Raw genomic sequence first — 10,470 nt, forward strand, 5'->3', positions numbered from 1 at the left:
TTGAAAAACCAATTTCCGATAAATATCATCATCTCCCACTTTTACACAAAAGAAACTAAATTCAAAGGACATTTTTCTTTAAAACTTTTTTTTTTTAAATTTCTACAACTAAGTAAAATAAATTCTCATCCCCACACTTAGAATGAAATTATCCTCGATGAGAATAAGGAAAAGAAATAAAATAAAATAAAAATAAAACTTAAAGCATAAAATTAAAACTTAAAGCAAAAAGTAAAACAGAGAACGGGTTACTCCCCTGGTTTAGATGCAGATTCTTCATCAGTTGTGTATCAATCGAACGACCGTATAGCATTTCATTCGCGGCCGCAACCTCAGGAGAACCAGTTCCAAAACGCCATCAGAGCTACCATGCGCATAATAATACCTGCAATAATCCATACTCGATCGCATGTAGCGACGTACAAAACAGATAGCATAAACATAAGAAATAAACATATTTTTGTTTTTGTTTTTTTTAATTTTTTTGTAGTTTTATGTTTTTATAAATAACAAAGATAAAACAAATAAAAACAGATAATAAAGAGAATCATAATATAAACTCTACAACTCGGGCTGTCTCCCGAGTGATGCGTCCAACACGTCTACGCTTCGGTGAATGAGTTAAGGTAGAATACCTCGACTGTCTGATCAGTTATCGGCTCTCCTATGTAGTGCTTCAATCTATGACCGTTCACCTTAAACTTCCCGCTTTGATCTTGTATCTCAATCGTGCCATACGGGAAAACCTCAGTGACCGTGAACGGTCCCGACCATCGGGATTCCAACTTTCCCGGGAATAACCTCAACCGGGAGTTATAAAGTAAGACCTTATCCAAACACTTGAACTGCTTATTACCCTTCAGTTTCCTATCATGCAGTTCCTTCATATGCTCCTTATAACTAAATGATTGTGTATATGCGTGATCCCGGAGCTCCTCTAACTTGTGTAACTAATGGAAACGATTACCCTCTGCGGCGTATAAATCAAGATTAACCCTCTGAAGGGCCCATGAAGCGTGGTGTTCCAACTCAACAGGAAGATGACAGGCCTTCCCATAAATCATCCGAAATGGTGTAGAAACCGTCGGAGTCTTGTAGGCTGTACGGAAGGCCCAAAAAGCGTCATCTAATTTGTCACACCAATTCCGACGATTTGAACCAACCGTTTTCTCGAGAATACGCTTCATTCATCAATTACTCACTTCCACCTGCCTACTAGTCTGTGGGTGGTAGGCGACCGTAAGCCGATGGGTGACCCCATAGCGCTGCAACCCCTTATCCATCTGCGAATTGCAGAAGTGAGTACCTCAATCGCTGATCAAGGCTTTCGGGACTCCAAAACGAGCAAATAGACTTTTTAGAAAACGGACTACCACTCGGGCATCATTGGTGGGTAGAGATTTGGCCTCAACCCACTTTGATACGTAATTGATGGCAACGAGTATGTACTTGTTCCCACGCGAAGATGGAAACGGTTCCATGAAATCAATGCCCCACACATCGAAAACCTCACAAACTTGAATAGCATTTTGGAGCATTTCGTTTCGCGAAGAAATGTTGCCGACACGCTGGAAACGATCACAACTCTTAACGAATAAATGAGCATCTTTAAAGATATATGGCCAGTAAAAACCAGAATCAAAGACTTTCGTAGAACTCACACCGTGGTGACCTCCTGTCGGTCCCACATGACAATGGCTCAGAATTTTCCATCATTCCTTGACATCTACACACCTCCTAATAAGCTGATCAGCACCGATGTGGAAAAGATACGGGTCATCCCAAAGGTAAAATTTGATGTCAGCAAAAAATTTATTCTTTTGCTGGTAAGGTATCTTCGGGAGGTATCCGTCAGCAAGATAGTTCGCGAAATCAGCGAACCGTGGAAAACCTTCCTCTTGTGCCGTAACAAACATGAGACTCTCCGTCGGAAAATGATCGTTGATCCTGACCCCTGAGTCTCCTAACTCAACTCCCTCTAGACGTGAAAGATGATCGGCCGCCACATTCTCGGCCCCCTTTTTATCACGGATCTCTATATCAAACTCTTCAAGCAACAGGATCTATCGGATAAGACGAGGCTTAGCATCCTGTTTGCTGAAAATATATCGAAGAGCAGCATGATCCGTGTAAACAATCGTCTTGGACAGAACCAGATAGGACCTAAATTTATCGAAAGCGAACACCACAGCTAAAAGCCCTTTCTCGGTGGTAGTATAGCTTTCCTGTGCGCCATTTAAGGTCTGGCTAGCGTAGTAGATCGGATGGAAATGTTTATCCTTCTGTTGTCCAAGAACCGCTCCGACTGCGAAGTCGCTCGCGTCACACATCAACTCGAATGGTAACAACCAGTCGGGAGCAACCATGATCGGGGAGTTAACGAGTTTGTCTTTTAAAAGATCAAACGCCTTGATACACTGCTCAGAAAAAACAAATGGAGCATCCTTCTCCAAAAGTTTGGTCATGGGTCTCGCGATCTTAGAAAAATCTTTGATGAACCGGCGGTAGAACCCGGCATGACCTAGAAAGCTACGAATGGATATCACAGAAGTAGGCGGGGGAAGATTAGAAATGGTCTCGACCTTCGCTCGGTCAACCTCTATCCCCGCACTTGAGATCCGATGCCCCAGAAAAAGGCCCTCACGAACCATGAAATGACACTTCTCCCAGTTAAGGACTAGGTTGGTGTCAACGTAGCGGGACATCATCTTCTCGAGATTAGACAAGCAATGATCGAAGGAACTCCCGAATACGGAAAAATCGTCCATGAACACCTCCATGGAGTCATCGATCATATCATGAAAAATGGCCACCATACACCTCTAGAATGTAGCCGGAGCATTACAAAGTCCGAGCGGCATACATTTATAGGCAAACATTCCGTAAGGGAAAGTGAAAGTGGTTTTCTCCTGGTCGTCGGGAGATATAGGAACCTGGAAATACCCCGAGAAACCATCTAGGAAGCAGTAGATCTACTGACCTGCTAAACGTTCTAACATCCGATCAATGAAGGGTAAAGGAAAGTGGTCTTTCCTGGTGGCATCATTTAGTCTGCGATAGTCGATGCAGACTCGCCATCCCGTCACAGTCCTAGTGGGAATAAGCTCGTTCCTCTCGTTGGAGACGATAGTCATGCCACCCTTTTTAGGAACCACATGGACTGGACTCACCCAAGCACTATCAGAAATGGGGAAAATGATCCCCGCATCAAGGATTTTAATGATCTCCTTCTTCATGACCTCTTGCATTTTTGGATTAAGCCGCCGTTGCGGCTGAACGACAGTTTTGAAATTTTCCTCCATGAGAATTTTATGAGTAAAAAACGAGGGGTTGATACCCTTGATGTCGATAATATTCCATGCAATAGCCTCTTTGTGCTCTCGTAGAACCCTCAACAACTTCTCCTTCTCGACCTCGGTCAAAGCAGATGCAATGATAACCGGCAGCTTCCTCACTTCATCTAAAAATGCATACTCAAGGTGGGCGGGCAAATCCTTAGGCTCTAAGGAAGTAGTGGGACTCTCTACCGAAGTTCGGTCCATCAGATCATCTCGTACGATCTCAGCAGACACGCCAGATTCAGGGATATGCGACTTGGTGTCGTTATTTAAGGACTGATTGGTCATGGCAACCATCTCAATCTCTGGAATCTCCCTATCGAGAATATGGGTCTCGGAGGCAGATCCTCCACAGATTTTGCTGAGAAACTCCCCGACATGCTCCATGATGGTATCAATGAAGTATAAGGAGTCATCAGCAGACTTGGGGTGTTTCAGTGACTGTCGAACGTCAAAGGTGACGTTCTCATCCCCAACTCTTAAGATCAACTTACCCTCGCAGACGTCGATCAATGCCTGTGCAGTGGCAAGGAATAGTCGGCCCAAGATAAATGGGACACTATCATCGTCGTTCATTTCCAATAGACAAATTCCACCGGGAAGATGAACTTGTCGAAACGAACAAGCATGTTCTCGACCACCCCTCGGGGGAATTTACAAAACGATCAGCAAGCTGGATACTCATACGGGTAGGCCTTGGTTCGCCTAGACACAACTTGCAATACACAGAATACGGCATGAGATTAATACTGGCACCAAGATCTGCCAGTGTATGAACAACCGTATTATCACTCAAGATGCAGCGAATCGTGAAACTCCCGGGATCGGACATCTTTTCTGGTAACTTTCTCTGCAAGACTGCAGAGCAACCAGCACTCAGAGGAATGGAATAGACTTCATCTAAGTTCTCTTTATTCGAAAGAATATCCTTAAGGAACTTCGCATATTTGGGCAGTTGCGTGAGTGCCTCAAGGAATGGAATGTAAAGATGAAGTTGCTTCAAAAGATCAAGAAATTTAGAGTTCTGCTCCTCGTCTCTATCCCCACGGACTCTCCCAGGATATGGAAGTCTAGGTTTGTAGACTCTCGGTGGTGTGCTGGGTAATGGCTGGTTCTCGGCTTGTGCTGTGCTTCATGGGTTGCGCCTCTGATGCACCTTGGCCAGTGGAGACTCCAACTGAATATCCTCGTCTACCTGCTCCTCTACATCTACCGCAGGCTACTCCTGAATCACGGGCTCGATACGTGCCCCTGCACCGCTCCTCGTCGTCACAGCCTTCGCGAACGCCTTCGGATTTTGTTCAGTGTTACTTGGAAGTGTAGCTGGTGACCTCTCATTCAGATGACTTGCTATCTCTCCCATCTGCTGCTCAAGATTCTGAATCGACGCTCCCTGATTTCTCATGAATGACTCGTGTTCCAGAAATTTCTCTTGAGTTTCTTTGTGACGGGAGTCCTCTCGAGTTATAAGCTGCGACAGCATCTATGTTTGCTGTGCCATCATCTCCCCTAACTTGGGCTTCTTCTCCCCACTACTCGTTCCTTCACCGGAATCCTGGAATAGGCTCTGACGCTGCTGGAAGCCGGACTGATTTCCGTTCCTCCAGTTGGAATTTTGGTTACCTCTCCACCCCGAATTATAAGAATTGAAAGAGTTTTGATTTCGGTTTGGATTATTAACAAAGTCGAGTGCCTCATCCTAGAAACCTACGAGGCACTAAACGTTATCATGCCCCCTCTACAGATCTCGCATAACTTACTTTTCACCTGCAAGTCCTTTACGATCTTTGCCAACGCCTCAACCTGTGCTGCAAGTGCGGTGCTCGTGTTGACTGAATGCATGCCGCGTGATAAGGAGTCATAGGTTTTGGTGCTCTTAGCGGGTGGTCGTTGGTATCCACTCATGGCTAGCCCGTTAAATAAATCAATGCACTCATCAGTATCCTTCGTTGTCAATAAGTTACCTCCTGCAGCTGTGTCGAGCATACTCTGAGTCGCGTACGTCAGTCCGTTATAGAACTTCTGAACAACTACCCAATCTTGTAGGCCGTGGTTCGGACATAAAGAAAGTAGAGTTTTAAATCTCTCCCACGCCTCGTAGAAGCTCTAGGTGTCCTCCATATGGAAAGAGTGAATCTGGTTGCGCAAACGAGCGGCCTTAGCCGAAGGATCGTATTTTTCAAGAAATTGGGTCTGCATGGCAGCCCAAGTAGTAATGGATCCCTGTGGGAGGGACTCAAGCCACAGACTCGCATGATCAACGAGTGAGAACGGAAAGATGAGGAGTTTGATGGTGTCTTCGGATACGCCGGCAAGATGAAACGTGTCACAAATTCGTGTAATGCGAGTGAGATGAGCATGTGGGTTCTCATGGAGCAACCCGTGAAATTGAGCAGAATGAGCAATCGTGTTCAGAATATTAGATGGAATCTGCCAAGTCGAGAGAACTCTGATAGCTAGTGGAGCAATGCTGGATCTCGCGCCAGCGTCGACCGGACGAGCCCGGTCTGCAACTGTCCTACTCGGTGGTGGGTTCGCGTCGCCCATAATCCTATCCCTAATGACGGGTTCAGAAAAAGTAGGAGAAGAAAATGTATTACTGACGGACATAGATGAACTAGATGAAGGTTTTGTACGACGTCTCTCACGAAACTCTCTCTCTGGTTCAGAAAATCCTTCGGTTTCTGGTGGTCCTAGAGTCGAGTAAGTCGCATACAACTATTAAAATAAACTAAAATTAGCTAAACTATTTTAAACTAACAAACAAAACAAATAAGAAAAACAAGTAGCAAACAAGGTAAGTCCTAACTCGAGTCGTTCTTAATACGCCTCTAACCGTGTCCCCGGAAATGGCGCCAAAAACTTGACGTGTGTTTAATGAATGCCCTTTTTAAATGACTCACAACTAAGCTTTAAATTAATAAACGAAAATCCTAACAAATCCTCACACAACCGAAAAGTGTACCGATCACTAATAATATAGACCTAAGGAAGTCAGTGTCGAACACAAGGACACGTGAAAACGTACTTATTACTTAACCCTAACCAAGACTCACCTAAGAATAATATATTTTAAATGATTTTTAATTATTAACTACTTAACCTAACTTAAATTAACTTAAAAGACTTATATTAAGAAAACTAAACGAAACTTTGAGACTAAGATTTATCAAAGGAGACAACGTCTACCTAGGTAAGAATCCTATTGAAGGTATAATAAGCTAATGGATTGTAGAATCTCACGACACCGGTTCCTAAGGATGACACAACTAAGGTTCACTCAGGAGGGATAGATCACATCTCGGTCTCACTAACAAACCCTAACCTACCCTTAATTGATTTTAAGAACAAAACCGGGTAACGAATTGATAAAGTGCTCTAATTTCGACTCTCCTCTCGGTCTCACCGACACACTACCCTAATGGAGACGAATACTACGCAACCAAGGATAGAGGAACAATTTAGTTTAACTTAAACTAGGTCAACTAATCTCTCATACACCCAAACCCGACAAGAACCAAACCCGCTCTCGCGCAATCCTAACCCTAACAAGTAAAAGCTATGAGACGACCCAACTTCCTATCACCTCTCTGTCTCTAAGAAGGTGCCTACTCGCTGATTTAAACTAATTAATATACCCAACTAAACCCTACGGTTGTACACCCCGCAAACAATCTCTAAACACAAAGTAAAGAGTTCAAACAAGCTAAAATTAACCAAAACCAATTCAATCAATCAAAGCAAGAGGTAATTGAGTATTATTAATCAAAACACAGCCACTTAACACAACCTAATTCAATGTTAAACCAAACTTTACATTAACAATTCAAGTCATGATCATCAACAATCCAATCTACTTACTAAAACCTAACAATATTCATTTAACCTAGGTAGAACTAACAAGATTAGCCTATCATTAGTTTTGGACAGCAACAAACAATTGATTTAAACATCATAAAACTCAACATAAATATAATTAAACTCATTCAGTTTTCAAGATCAATCAAACACAAGTCAATCTTCAAGTTACATGCAAAACAATCCAACATAAAAGATCAAATCAACTAGTTAGGGTTCTTGAACAAAAACACAAAGTTTATGGAAGTATTACTCAATATTATAGCTAAGATTATGAATGTATATGGTCTGTAGCTGCTGTCCACAACCGTCCTTAGCCTCCTTCTTCTTCCCTTGGCTCAAGAATTGCAAAAAACGAATTTTTCCTCTTGAATGGGGGCTTTTAGGGTTAATTTTTTCCTAGTTGGCTGCAAATTTCGGGATTGATGGCTGTTAGGGTTCTTATTTTCTTCAATTAACTTAATATATTATGCATAAAAGGCTTGGATCTTGTGGGCTTGTGATGTGTTGTAAAACACACTTATTTTTCCGTACCATTTTATCACCTTTTTATTACTAATTTATATAATAAATAATGTTTTTAACTCGTTTCAACTTAATCTTACAAAGTTTATTATTTTGTGTAGGTGACGAGTTTTAAAAGTGAAAAGGTTCGGGTTTTGGAAGATAAAAGAGGCTTTTATGATCAAGTTAACAAGAAAAAGCTCAAGGCCCGACCCAAGCCCGCTAGAGGAAAGCTTTACATGGATATTATATATTAAACAAAATAAAAAAAAAAACCCTAAGACCACACACCCTTGGGCCGATCGGAATAAAAATAAAAGAAAGAAACTTAAGTTTGTAGTTTGGGTGGTCGGCTAGGATTGTGTCTCATGGAAGGAGACACAAGTTGAGCCAATCTTTGTGTAGTTGGGATTAAACCTCACGACAGCAACAATTGTGGACAACAACAAACAAAAATTATAATATAAAGCTCAAACCAACTCCCCTATATATTTCCGATCGCAAGGAGGACAGCAAACAAGAAAGAAGAAATCCCGATCGGAAATTGCAGCCAAAGAAAAATCATTTTGCATCCATATATACTTTGGTTTGGTTTCTTTCCTTTATGGTTATGGTTTGTTTTGATTTTGTGATAGACATGAACATGTTTAATATTTTTGTGTCTTTTTTTATTATTAATGATATGAGTAGATAAATCTTTTGGACTACCTAGGTTTTGATGATTATTGACATTTTTTGATGGTTTACTTGGTTTTAATTGATTACACGACATATTATTATTGAAAGGCTTTATATAATTTGATCTTTGGTGTGTTAAAATATTGTTTTTATATAATTATTGTTTTTGATTCCGCGTATGACTTTGATTGATTGTGTGTCATTCGGTTAGGGTTCTACGTTTAGGTCTTAGACTTGGTGTTTTTGATCTATTTGTGGTTAGCGCGACCATAGGAATCTTGAGTATGATTAATTATTAAAATTCAATAGTTTTACCTTCCTTCCGACCGAGAGGTAATAGGGAGTCGGTTTGTCTCATATCTTTACTCGGTTAGGTTAGAATTGCGCGAGAGCGAGTTTTGGTCTTATCCGGTTTAGTTTTGCGTGCAAATATGTGTCATAGATTGGGTTAAATATTGTTACCCCTTTATCTCTTTAATTGCTAGTACCAATTTTTAGCGGGTTTTGTGTCGTTGAGTCCGAGAGGAGATGTGTCAGTAGGGTACCATAGTAATCTTTTTACCGGTGCATTTATTAAATTTTCTTAGATTTGTGAGGGTTAGTTGGTGAGATCGAGAGGTGATCTAGCGAACTTTAATATGTCTTAGTTAATTATATTAAGATCCCGGTGTCGTGTGATTAGATAATTCCATTAGCCGTTAAACCATCAATAGGATTCTTGCCTAGGTAGTCGTTTCTCCATATTTGTTAAAACCTCGTTAAGTTTCGTTAAGTTTTCTTGTCAATTTCGTTAAGTTATGTAAGTTAGTTAAATTAATTAAAATAAGATAAAAAATAATAATAAAATCAATTAAATATTTTTAGGTAGGACTTGGATTAGAGTTTATAATCTGAGTCGTTCTCACGTGTCTTCGAGTTCGATATCCGGACTTTCCTGATCTTTGCTATACACGACCGGTACACTTGCCGTTTATGTGAACTAGGATAGGTTGTTTGGTTTTTAAAGCTTTATATATATTTTTTCGCACATCATCTTGGGTCGGGCCTTGACTTGTAGTATCCAAACTTGATCAAATAAGCCCCTATAGTCTTCAAACATGCCACTTTTTTCCATTAAAGCTTAAAACCTACAAGTAATCAATCATCTTTGTAAAATCAAGCATAAACAAGTCATAAATCTTATTAACTATACTAATTAAGCACTTAAACATGATAACACGATAAGGAAAGTAAGTGTGTTTTACAACACATCATATACATATAAGTTATAAAGATTTTAACGAGAAGAAACGCTAGTATATGTCAATAATAAGTGTCGATTTCACAGAAAAAAAACATTTATTTTTGTTTATTATCAATTATAATTAGACAAAATAATTAAAATAGTGATTTTAAAAACTTAAAAACAAAACTGCGTCCAGGGGGCTCGAAACCACGCCCTGGCCGGTTCAATGATCTTGAACACACACACACCATTGATTATAAGAATGAAAACAAAACTTTGAGTACAGAAACATATTATACCCAATTAACTTATGAACCATAATTCTACAATCGTTGAATATGTGTTATGATTGTTTGTTAAGGTTAGGGTTAATGTTATATGATGATGAACGAATTGGAAGCATAAACTAATTACCTTTAACCGTTACGAATTGTTGATTAACTGGAGGAAGAACAGACGGCACAAAATACTAACTAGAAACGATAAAAGCAGGCTGCGATTATGAAATTAACTTTAGGGTTTAGGATCGTTGGGTTTCAAAGAAGGTGTATGCTCATTTAATTGAATTAACATTAACTCTAGATGGTATATTCAAGAATTCCAGTATGAAGGTTTGTTATTTTAATAAACTATCTCAATATATGATTCTTATTCCTAATTGTTGTGTCGGTGTGATTCGTAATACACGTATATACGATCTTGCAAGATCAATTCCAGTATTATAACAAAGATTAAGGCACAAGAAAATTAACGGGTATAGGTTTGGATCAAATACGGGCTTGGATCTAGGTTGGGTTATAATATATTATAATGTTTTTAGCAGATTTACAAAATGGTCCCTCAAGTTATTGTGTGGATAAAATAAGG

Source organism: Bidens hawaiensis, unplaced genomic scaffold (assembly GCF_021521415.1).
Source record: "Bidens hawaiensis isolate Kalapana, Puna unplaced genomic scaffold, B.hawaiensis_p1.1 tig00005482_1, whole genome shotgun sequence".
NCBI lineage: Eukaryota > Viridiplantae > Streptophyta > Magnoliopsida > Asterales > Asteraceae > Bidens > Bidens hawaiensis.